This window comes from Babylonia areolata, chromosome 14, assembly GCF_041734735.1.
Source record: "Babylonia areolata isolate BAREFJ2019XMU chromosome 14, ASM4173473v1, whole genome shotgun sequence".
NCBI lineage: Eukaryota > Metazoa > Mollusca > Gastropoda > Neogastropoda > Buccinidae > Babylonia > Babylonia areolata.
The window spans coordinates 7731896-7741895 of NC_134889.1; positions in this window are offsets into that span (position 1 = coordinate 7731896).

The window sequence follows — 10000 nt, forward strand, 5'->3', positions numbered from 1 at the left end:
GTTGGGGTGGGGGTGGGGGGGGTGGAGAAATAATCACCAAGACCAAACCAAAACCCACAAAGCATAGTTCATGGCTCATTATCTCAACCAGTCAGCTCCTTAGGGCAAAGGAGACCAGACCGTGCTGAGGACAGCAGCCCTTCCGCTTAATTTGTAGTCCCCAGATTACAATGAAACGTAAAAAAAAGGATAAAAAACCCCTTTCAAAGCCAAACGAAAAACTACACAAAGGAGGCCAGATAAGCAAATAATACTGCAGAATTGACAGTAAGTGCCCATCCCAGTGGTAACAATTTCACGACCTAATCGCCAGAGTAAAACAGTAGAGATAGTACATCATAGACTACGGACAAACGAGAGAGAGAAAAAGTATCAAGCCTTGTTTAAAAAATGAGAGGAATGGACTACTGGGAAGGCATTAAAAAAACAAAACAAAACAAAAACCAAACAAAACAAAATAAAAAAAACCCAAAAAACCCAGTGGACAACAGTGAAGGAAGAAGAAGAAGAAAAAAAGTAGAAATAATAACGAGAGCGACAGAAAAAAAAAGAGGAAATTTCCAGCACCGAATTACCAGAAGGCAGGAATGCTGTTTTATTCTCAAAGACCCCCCGGCTTCCCCACGGTGGGAACCTTTTCTAACTCCCCCCCCACCCCCCTCTTTTCCCCACAGACTCCCACTCCCCCTCCCCCTTCACCACACCAAGGCTGCCCCCCTCCTCTGCCCCCCACGCCCCCATCCAACCCCCTCTTTCCTCCAGAAAATGTCAGGCTCCAGCGGTCAAGCTAAACACGATATGCATCATTAAATAACAATCAGAGCTGCTGGGACATTTTACAAGGGTAATCATGGTTTTATTGCCACTACTGATAAATGAGGTAAATGGGTGGGGTAGGGGTACAGGTGGGGGTAAGGGGTAATGGGTAGGTGGAGGGAGGGTTAATGTTTGCTCATCAACTGCGTTTATCATGCATATATTTGTCGTCTGTTGTGTGTGTGTGTGTGTGTGTTTATTTTTATTTGTTTGTTTGTCTTTTTTGGGGGGAAGGGATCTACTTTTTTTTTTTCTTCATAATTTGGGTAGGTATGCCTCGTTGTGAACAGCGTGCAACTGCAAACAGTTTCCGTACCGCCACACTTCGAAGCGTTCCCACCACATATTTCACACTTTCACATCCGCTTTGACCTCGTTCTGATACCTTAATCAATATCCATTTCTAAAACCCAGACTAACGTCAACTCTTTCCGTCTGTTTCCGCGCTCCTCCTTCTCTCTCTTCGCGCACCACTGCTAACCGAGTTTCACAAACGTGCTCAAAAAAATCCTAAAACCAAGGGAAGCAAGCAGCAGAACTTGACTTTTGACATGATTTTGAACTGCTGATTTGATTGGAGATGTAAAAAACGAACTGTGCATTTCCGGTGCTGGGAGAATTCAAAGAATGCATGTTGGTGACAGACCACAGCGTCAGGTTTGACAGGAAATTCCAAACGTGTCGTTTGCGATTAGACCATAGGATATTTTGACGTGAATCTATTTGCAAACTTCTTCTTCTTCCTCGTTCGCCTCCCATTAGATGAGCAGCCCGGTGTCCTCGATGAAGGCTGCCGTCCGTCGCAGCTCCTCCAGGGTGCCGTACAGTTTGGCTTCCACTGCTGTCGGTGTTGGCCAGTACTTCCTCCTGGATGCTGCATGCGTCCTACAGTCTTGAAGGATGTGGTCGGTTGTCATTGGTCCCTCACCACAAGGGCACTCTCCACTCTGTCCAATGCCAAATTCTGTGTGCATGTGGTGGAGCAGGCGGGTGTGTCCAGTCCTCAGGCGGAAGATCTTGACCTGTTCCCGTCGTTCCAGCAAATGGTATCTGTCTTCTGGGTTATATTTTGGGTGCTGGAGGCGCCACTTTATTCCTTGCTGTGCCTTGATGATTGTCTTGATTTCATCGTATGACACCAGTTTGTTGGCCTGCTCCTTCTGTGCACCGTCTTGCGAACGATGCCGCACAGTTACTGAGCGCTCTCAAAAGGGTGTATTTGTGTATGATGTGGAGTGTGTGTGTGTGTGTGTGTGTGTGTGTGTGTGTGTGTGTGTGTGTGTGTGTGTGTTCTTCAGTTTAACGTCTATTCACTATAAGTATTTTTCGACGGAAAGGAGTAAAGTAGAGGGAATGCATGTGAATATTAGTGTAAAAAAAAGTACATGTTATGTATCAGAGGAAAAGTATATATTGTAAGAAAAAGTCTAAAGAGGTTGTGGTGTGTATTGAATTAAAAACAATTGTGTGTGTGTGTGTGTGTGTGTGTGTGTGTGTGTGTGTGTGTGTGTGTGTGTGTGTTGGCATGAGTGATCAAAACCAACAATACAACAGCCTGGCGCGATGTTTCAATAATACGTTATGTCTAATGAGTTCAAGACCTGCTTCTGTTCAAATTGCCCACATGTAACTAAACCCATCGATCGCAAAAATATTTGCCCGTTCGCACTTACCCTCATGTACCCCTGCTATATCACCCCTGCTATATCACATCACCCCTGCTATATCCCCCTGTTATATCCCCCTGCTACATCCCCCCTGCTATATCACCCTGCTATATCACCCTGCTATATCACCCTGCTATATCACCCCTGCTATATCACCCTGCTATATCCCCCCTGCTATATCCCCCTGCTATATCACCCCTGCTATATCACCCTGCTATATGGACCGTTGAAGAAGCGATAAAATAGAAAGGAGCAGACGAACTTTTCCTTGTGCAACCAGTCGGAAAAAGCCTTCCAAAACAGAAGAGCTACATCTGACAATCGTACAAAACCTGTCACCTGTACAATGCAGATGCTGACCCGATGGTTTCGACCGGATCGTTCGCAATTTGGCCTACCTTCCTTAAGTATTCTATTGACTGATTCAATGGTCGTCCAAGCAACTCAATCTTCCTCATCCTGATCCTTCTTCTTCTTCTTCATCGTCTTCTCCTTAGGATGTAGCTCCTATACTCATTCGTATCAGATCGTGGGAAATTATAATTATGTCCGACAATCTTCCCCCCCCCCCCCCGCCCTCTCCTCCCGCGATCTGGACAAGTATCGACCATTTTCGGGAGGCAGATGCTTACTGTTAGAGGTTTGCTGTTGTGGTTGTTGTTGTGGTTGTTGTTGTTGTTGCTGTTTCTTCTCCGTAAAACACCGAACGCTGACGTGGATCATAAAATGTTGAACGTGTTATCTTTAAGCTTCTGTATGCGTGTGACACTCGCAAATAGGTCTGCCTACCCCGCTGACATGGGAAATTAGATCCCCCCCCCCCCCCCCACACTCTCCTTCCTTTAATCAACACACTGGGCGCTGTTCAGCATTAAACTACAGACCCTCAAAGAGACATCCCACACTCTAACCACTCTGATGTTGATTTCGCTGATTGGTCGAATGTTGGGGGGTACGGAGGGGGCGTGGGGTGGGGGTTGGGGGGTTGGGGGGGGGGGGGGGTCTGAGAGGACTAACTATTGATTTGCGCATGAACAACATCATTCATTAACACTCGGCTATTGATTTCGTTTCGCCATTCGACCGACAGTGTCTGAGACGCCGTGTGATTGATTTTTTGCATAGTATGGGCGACATCGTTCATCAACTGATTGATTAGTTCGCTACTAACAGACTGTCTGGTTGACTGACTGGCTGACTAACTGACCGAAGGGGTGGAGACAGGCGGAGTGATTGTCGGACAGACGGTGTGAGGGAGGATGTGTGTGTGTGGGGGAGCGGGCGGGCGGGGCTGGGGAGGGGACTGGAGGTGGACGCATTTTGCTAATGGGTGTGTATAGAGAAGTGGATGGGAAATCTATTCGGATAATAATGGCTGGTTGGTTGGTTGGTTTCAGTTTCAGTTTTCAGGTTCTCAAAGGAGGCGTCGCCGGCCGACTGCGTTCGGAAAAAAAAATCCATATACGCTACACCACATCTGCTAGGTAGATGCTTGAGCAGTAGTAGCATAACCCAACGCACATAGTCAGGCCTTGAGTGCATGCATCTCTCTCTCTCTATAATAATAGTATTTATATAGCGCTGAATCTTGTGCAGAGACAAATCTAAGCGCTTTCGCACCAGTCATTCGCACGCATGCATAACTCTAAAACTGGAGAAACTGAAGACAAGGAAGAGGCAGGGAAGGGAGGCTATTTTGGGGAAGAGGTGGGTTTTAAGGCCAGACTTGAAAGAGCTCAGTGCGGAGAACTGACGAAGCGAAAGAGGAAGTTCATTCCAAATGCAAGGTCCAGAGACAGAGAAAGAACGGCGGCCAACAGTCGAGTGTTTGGGTCTGCGTAAACTGAGTGGATCCGAAGCCGATCGTAGTGAGCGAGATGGAGTGTAGAGGTGAAGGCAGCCATAAAGATAGGAGAGGAGCAGATTTGTGAATACATTTGTAACATAGAGTGCTGATCTTGTGCTTTATTCTTTATTCTCTCTCTCTCTCTCTCTCTCTCTCTCTCTCTATATATATATATATATATATATATTATATATATATATATATATGTGTGTGTGTGTGTGTGTGTGTGTGTGTGTGTGTGCACCTAACAGAGCACCAGCACTCTCGCTTCCAAAGGTTCGGGTGTTTTGTTGTTGTTGTTGTTTTTATCTCAGTGCGCCAAGTGCGTGCTGCACACGGGACCTCGGTTTACCGTCTCATCCACAAGACTGCACGCTCAGTTTGATTTTTTTCCAGTCAAACTTGGGAGAAAGGGCGAGAGCGGGATTCGAACGCAAGCTCTCACCGACTCTCTGTGTTGGTGTAGATGAGCGTCTTAACCACTCTGCCACATTCCTATTTGGTTGCTTGGTTGGTTGGTTGGTTGGTTGACTGCTGGGCACTACGGCTCGTTTGTAGGAAGATACAAGACAGGACGCGAACGTAGGTTAGAAGTATACGTGTTGAACAAGTTTCTAATGTTTGACTTAAGGACTGGGGAAAAAAAAAAACACCGAGAGAGAGAGAGAGAGAGAACACTCAACACTGAACACTGAACTGTTTAATGTCATTAGCTGAAAAGCTCTGGTGACATAGTAGGTACGAATGAGAACAGAGAGAGAGAGAGAGAGAGAGAGAGAGAGAGAGAGAGACAGACAGACAGACAGACAGACAGACAGACAGACATAGCAATACCCACAACATGCTCATGCCACCACACTATCACCCTCTCATCATCGCTCAACTGTACACACACACACACACACACACACACACACACACACACCACCACCACCACAACACACCACACCACAACACAACACACCATAGCACACACACACACACACACACACACACACACACACACACACACACACACACAACACACCACACCACAACACACCATAGCACACACACACACACACACACACACACACACACACACACACACACACACACACACACACACCACCACCACCACCACCACCACCACAACAACAACAACAATACAACACACCATAAATAACACACACACACACACACACACACACACACACACACACACACACACACACAATCACAATCACAAGACAAAAGAAACCTGCCAGCATATTCACCCACTCCATGAAGTCGATCCGACCAATAATTCATTTTCTCGCGTGGCGCGGGCCCGTTTGATGCTGTGTAGTCGCCACAATCGCACGTGCGCAGAGCGCGCGCCGTCCTTCAGAACCACCCACACCCACACCCCCCCCCCCCATCCCCACAGCCTCCTCCACCTCCTACTCACCCCTCCCACCCCTATCCCCCACTCCTCTTCGAACGAGAGTGAAAGCGTCACCCGGTCAAGGTATTTTCTTTTTCTCTCTCCGACTACAACTGTAGGATGATGGACGGAAAGATTAGAAGTCGGGTGGATGTGGTATATCGGTGGTTGAGAGAGAGAGATTATGCATCAGTTATTTGACTGTCTGTCTGTTTATTCATCTCTTCATTTACTCATTTTGTGTGTGTGTGTGTGTGTGTGTGTGTGTGTGTGTGTGTTCGTGTGTGTGTGTGTGTGTGTGTGTGTGTGTGTGTGTGTGTGTGTGTGTGTGTGTGTGTGTGTGTGTGTGTGTGTGTGTGTGTGTGTGTGTGTGTGTGTGTGTGTGTGTGTGTGTGTGTGTGTGTGTGTGTGTGTGTGTGTGTGTGTGTGTTCGTGTGTGTGTGTTCGTGTGTGTGTGTGTGTGTGTGTGTGTGTGTGTGTGTGTGTGTGTGTGTGTGTGTGTGTGTGTGTGTGTGTGTGTGTGTGTGTGTGTTTGTGTGTGTGTACGACGCAAAAACGACATCATAATCATGGTCACTGCTTATTGATTGCAAGATCAATCAACTGCAAGGTCATAATATATAACCACGATCTACTGTTTAGAATAGTAGATTTGGTCGACAAGGAAAAAACCCCACAACAACAAACAATAAAACAGCTAGTAGATTTTGTAGACAAGGAAAAACAACAACAAACAATAAAACAACTAGTAGATTTTGTAGACATGGAAAAACAACAACAACAAACAATAAAACAACTAGTAGATTTTGTAGACAAGAAAAAAAAACCCAACAAACAATAAAACAATAACAAACAAACAAACAAAAACAAACAAAAAAAACCACTTCAGGATATGTTGTCCATCATACAGATTGAATTGTCGGAAACCTCCCCCCCCCCCCCCCATCCGACCCCCCCACAGAAAAGGACCCTCCCCACCACCACCACCACCACCCCCACCCCCTTTCTATTCATTCAGTCACCCAACCCATCAGTCCACCCATCAATGATTCATCCCTTGCCTGGCCTGCGCGCGTTTTTATGCCGTTGTCCGTTCTCACTCCGGAGGACCGCAGAGAATCAGGATTACCCCCAATCTCTTACACCCCCAAGAGCATCAAGCAGAGAATGATCGTAGTGAGGCTTCGAACCGAACCGAACCGAACCGAACCAGCCACAGCCATCCTCACGCGAATAAGAAGTCCAGGCTGGCCACCTTGTGGTCGACAAAGACCCGGCGGGCTGACCAAATCCTTCAGAGGTGCAATAGTTTCAGTGTGAACCTTCCGGGCGCCAATTGGCCTGACCAGTCATCTGCGCACCCACAGAGCCAGCCCACCCACAGAGCCAGCCCACCCACAGAGCCAGCCCACCCACAGAGCCAGCCCACCCACAGAGCCAGCCCACCCACAGAGCCCAGCCTCTCGCCCTTTCTCGCACGTTTGACTTGGACTCACAAGTTTTGCATATTTCATTATTATGTAAAGATGAGTTATTTTATTTTATTTTTAATTTTTTAATTTTTTTGTATGCTTTCAGTTGACTTCATCAAGTTTTTGCGCCTTGTAAATATTGTCATTATTAGTAATAGTTCTCTTTAATGTATTTATCAATTAATTAATTATTTATTTACTTATTTTCTTATTTTGTTTATTTATTTATTTATTTTTTCTATTATTTTTTTGTTTGGTTTGTTTTGATATCTTTATTTTATTTTATTTTTATTTTTTTATTTTTTTTTTTTTCCCCCTCAAGGCCTGACTAAACGTGTTGGGTTACGCTGCTGGTCAGGCACCTGCTGGACAGATGTGGTATAGCGCATAATTATGGATTTGTCCGAACGCAGTGACACCTCCTCGAGCTACTGAAACTGATACTGATACTGAATGGAGTGCCTAGAGTGCATGTACATGTATTTGGTCACCCATCAGAGTACATTTCTGCTTTAGAATTTTGCCGGAGGGAAAACACCCTCCTTACCATGGGTTCTTTTTCAGTGCGCCAAGTACTGCACACAGGACCTTGGTTTATCGTCTCACCCTCTTTCTTTCTTTCTTTCTTTTGCGTTCGGCAGCTACGTAGTCAGGGTCGAAGTCCGAGGGATGCCACAAACTCGGACGTCCGGCGAAGATCGGCTACCATCCCCCACTGAGAGCTTGGTGTTGAGGTTAGCACCCCCAGGCCAGGACTGCTGCCGCATCTTCTCATGCAGGGGGCAGTCTTGGAGAATATGGGATGGGGTCTGGTCAGCCTGGCCGCAATCACATAGGGATGTGGCTGCCACTCCAATCCTCTTCAGGTGTGCTCGGAGGCCGCAGTGTCCTGTGCGAAGGCGGTAGATGGTAGTCTGGTGTCTCCTCTCCAGTGTCCTGATGGGATCCTGGTGTGCCTGGTAGCCTCCGTTCAGGGTGACCCAGGCCTCTTCGGAATCTGCTGCGGAGGAATGAGGAGACGTTCAGTTTGATTTTTCAGCCTGAGCCCAGCTTGGGAGAAAGAGCGAGAGCGGGATTTGAACCCAGACTCACAGGGACTCTCTGTATTGGCACAGGGGCGTTGTCACAATACAATGCAATACGATACAGCACAGTACAAACCAATACAACACAACACAATGCAGCACAGTACAAAACAGTACAACACTTTTTTCAATACAACACATTAAACACAATACAATAAAATACAACACAATACAAAAGTTCACAAAGACAGACACATAGAGAAAAAAAAAAAAAAAAAGAAGCGAACTAACAAAACACAACGGTACCCCAGCCACCCGTGCAAATGACACGTTCCATGCACTCTTAACCCTTTCACCGCCAAGCTCGCATTTATGCACAGACGTGGTAGAGGACCCGTGTCACTGAAAGGTGACCATTCATTGGTCAGTTATCCATGAATCTACTGCTCTTAATGTTCACGGGTAGGACAGGTCATATTTTCTATACATCGCAGGGGGGGGAATCCCCAGCTATTCTTAGCCACTATCTTTTTCTGTGTTTATACCACAAGGGAATTTTGTACTCTAAATTGACTGGCGGTGAAAGGGTTAACGCCACAGAAAGCTCCCCCATACCCCCCACACCCACCCACCCCTACACCTCCACTCCCCAGCCCCTTACACTCCCCCCCCCCCACCCCTCCCACCTCCACCCTCCTCCCCCTCTCTCTTTTTCTCCATCACCCAAATTGAATTGAAATGATGGTGCCCAGCAAGCGACCCTCAGGACTCCGGCCCGAAAGTCCCTCATACCTCAACCCATACGCGTCACCCGGTGCTCCCATAATGCTCCTCGCCGCACGCGCCACTTTTTTTTTTTTTTATTTATGACAGTGCAATATTTTATGGTCGCGTGCGCACGCTGTTTATCGAGAGGTCCTCCATGTTTCTGTTGTTGTTGTTGTTGTTGTTGTTGTTGTTGTTTTTCTTTGTGCAGAGAATCACCGGGAGTTTCACCAAGTCACGCCACTGAGCAACAGGGTTCTTGTAAAAGAAATCATCACATTTTGGGGGATGATAGTATGCTGTCAGAAGGAATACTGACCTACCCCGGTTTTTTTTTTTTCGATTTCTCGAACCTTTGTATTGCATTGTACTGCACTGTATTGAATTGTATTGTATTGCATTGTACTGCACTGTATTGAATTGTATTGTATTGCATTGTATTGTATTGCATTGCGTCTTTTTGTATTGTTTTGCATGCATTGTGTCACGTTGCATTGCATTGTACTGTAATGTACTGCATTGCATTGTATCGTAATGTACTGCATTGCATTGTATCGTAATGTACTGCATTGCATTGTATTGTAATGTACTGCATTGCATTGTATCGTAATGTACTGCATTGCATGGTATCGTAATGTACTGCATTGCATTGGATTGTAATGTACTGCATTGCATTGCATATATATAATGTACTGCATTGCATTGTAATGTACTGCATTGCATTGCATTGTAATGCACTGCATTACATTGTATTGTAATGTACTGCATCGCATTGTAATGTACTGCATTGCATTGTAATGTACTGCATTGCATTGCATTGTATTGTAATGTACTGCATTGTATTGTATTGTGTTTTGTGGCGTCCCTTTATGTTGCAACACAGTCTGTGTGAAATTCAGGCTTCTCTCTCCACGTAGCCACACAGTACAGCACCACTTTTAGTTTCGTTTTCTTCTGTCTGCGAGTGTAGGTAAATTATTTCTTTCATTATCACGTGGAATTTT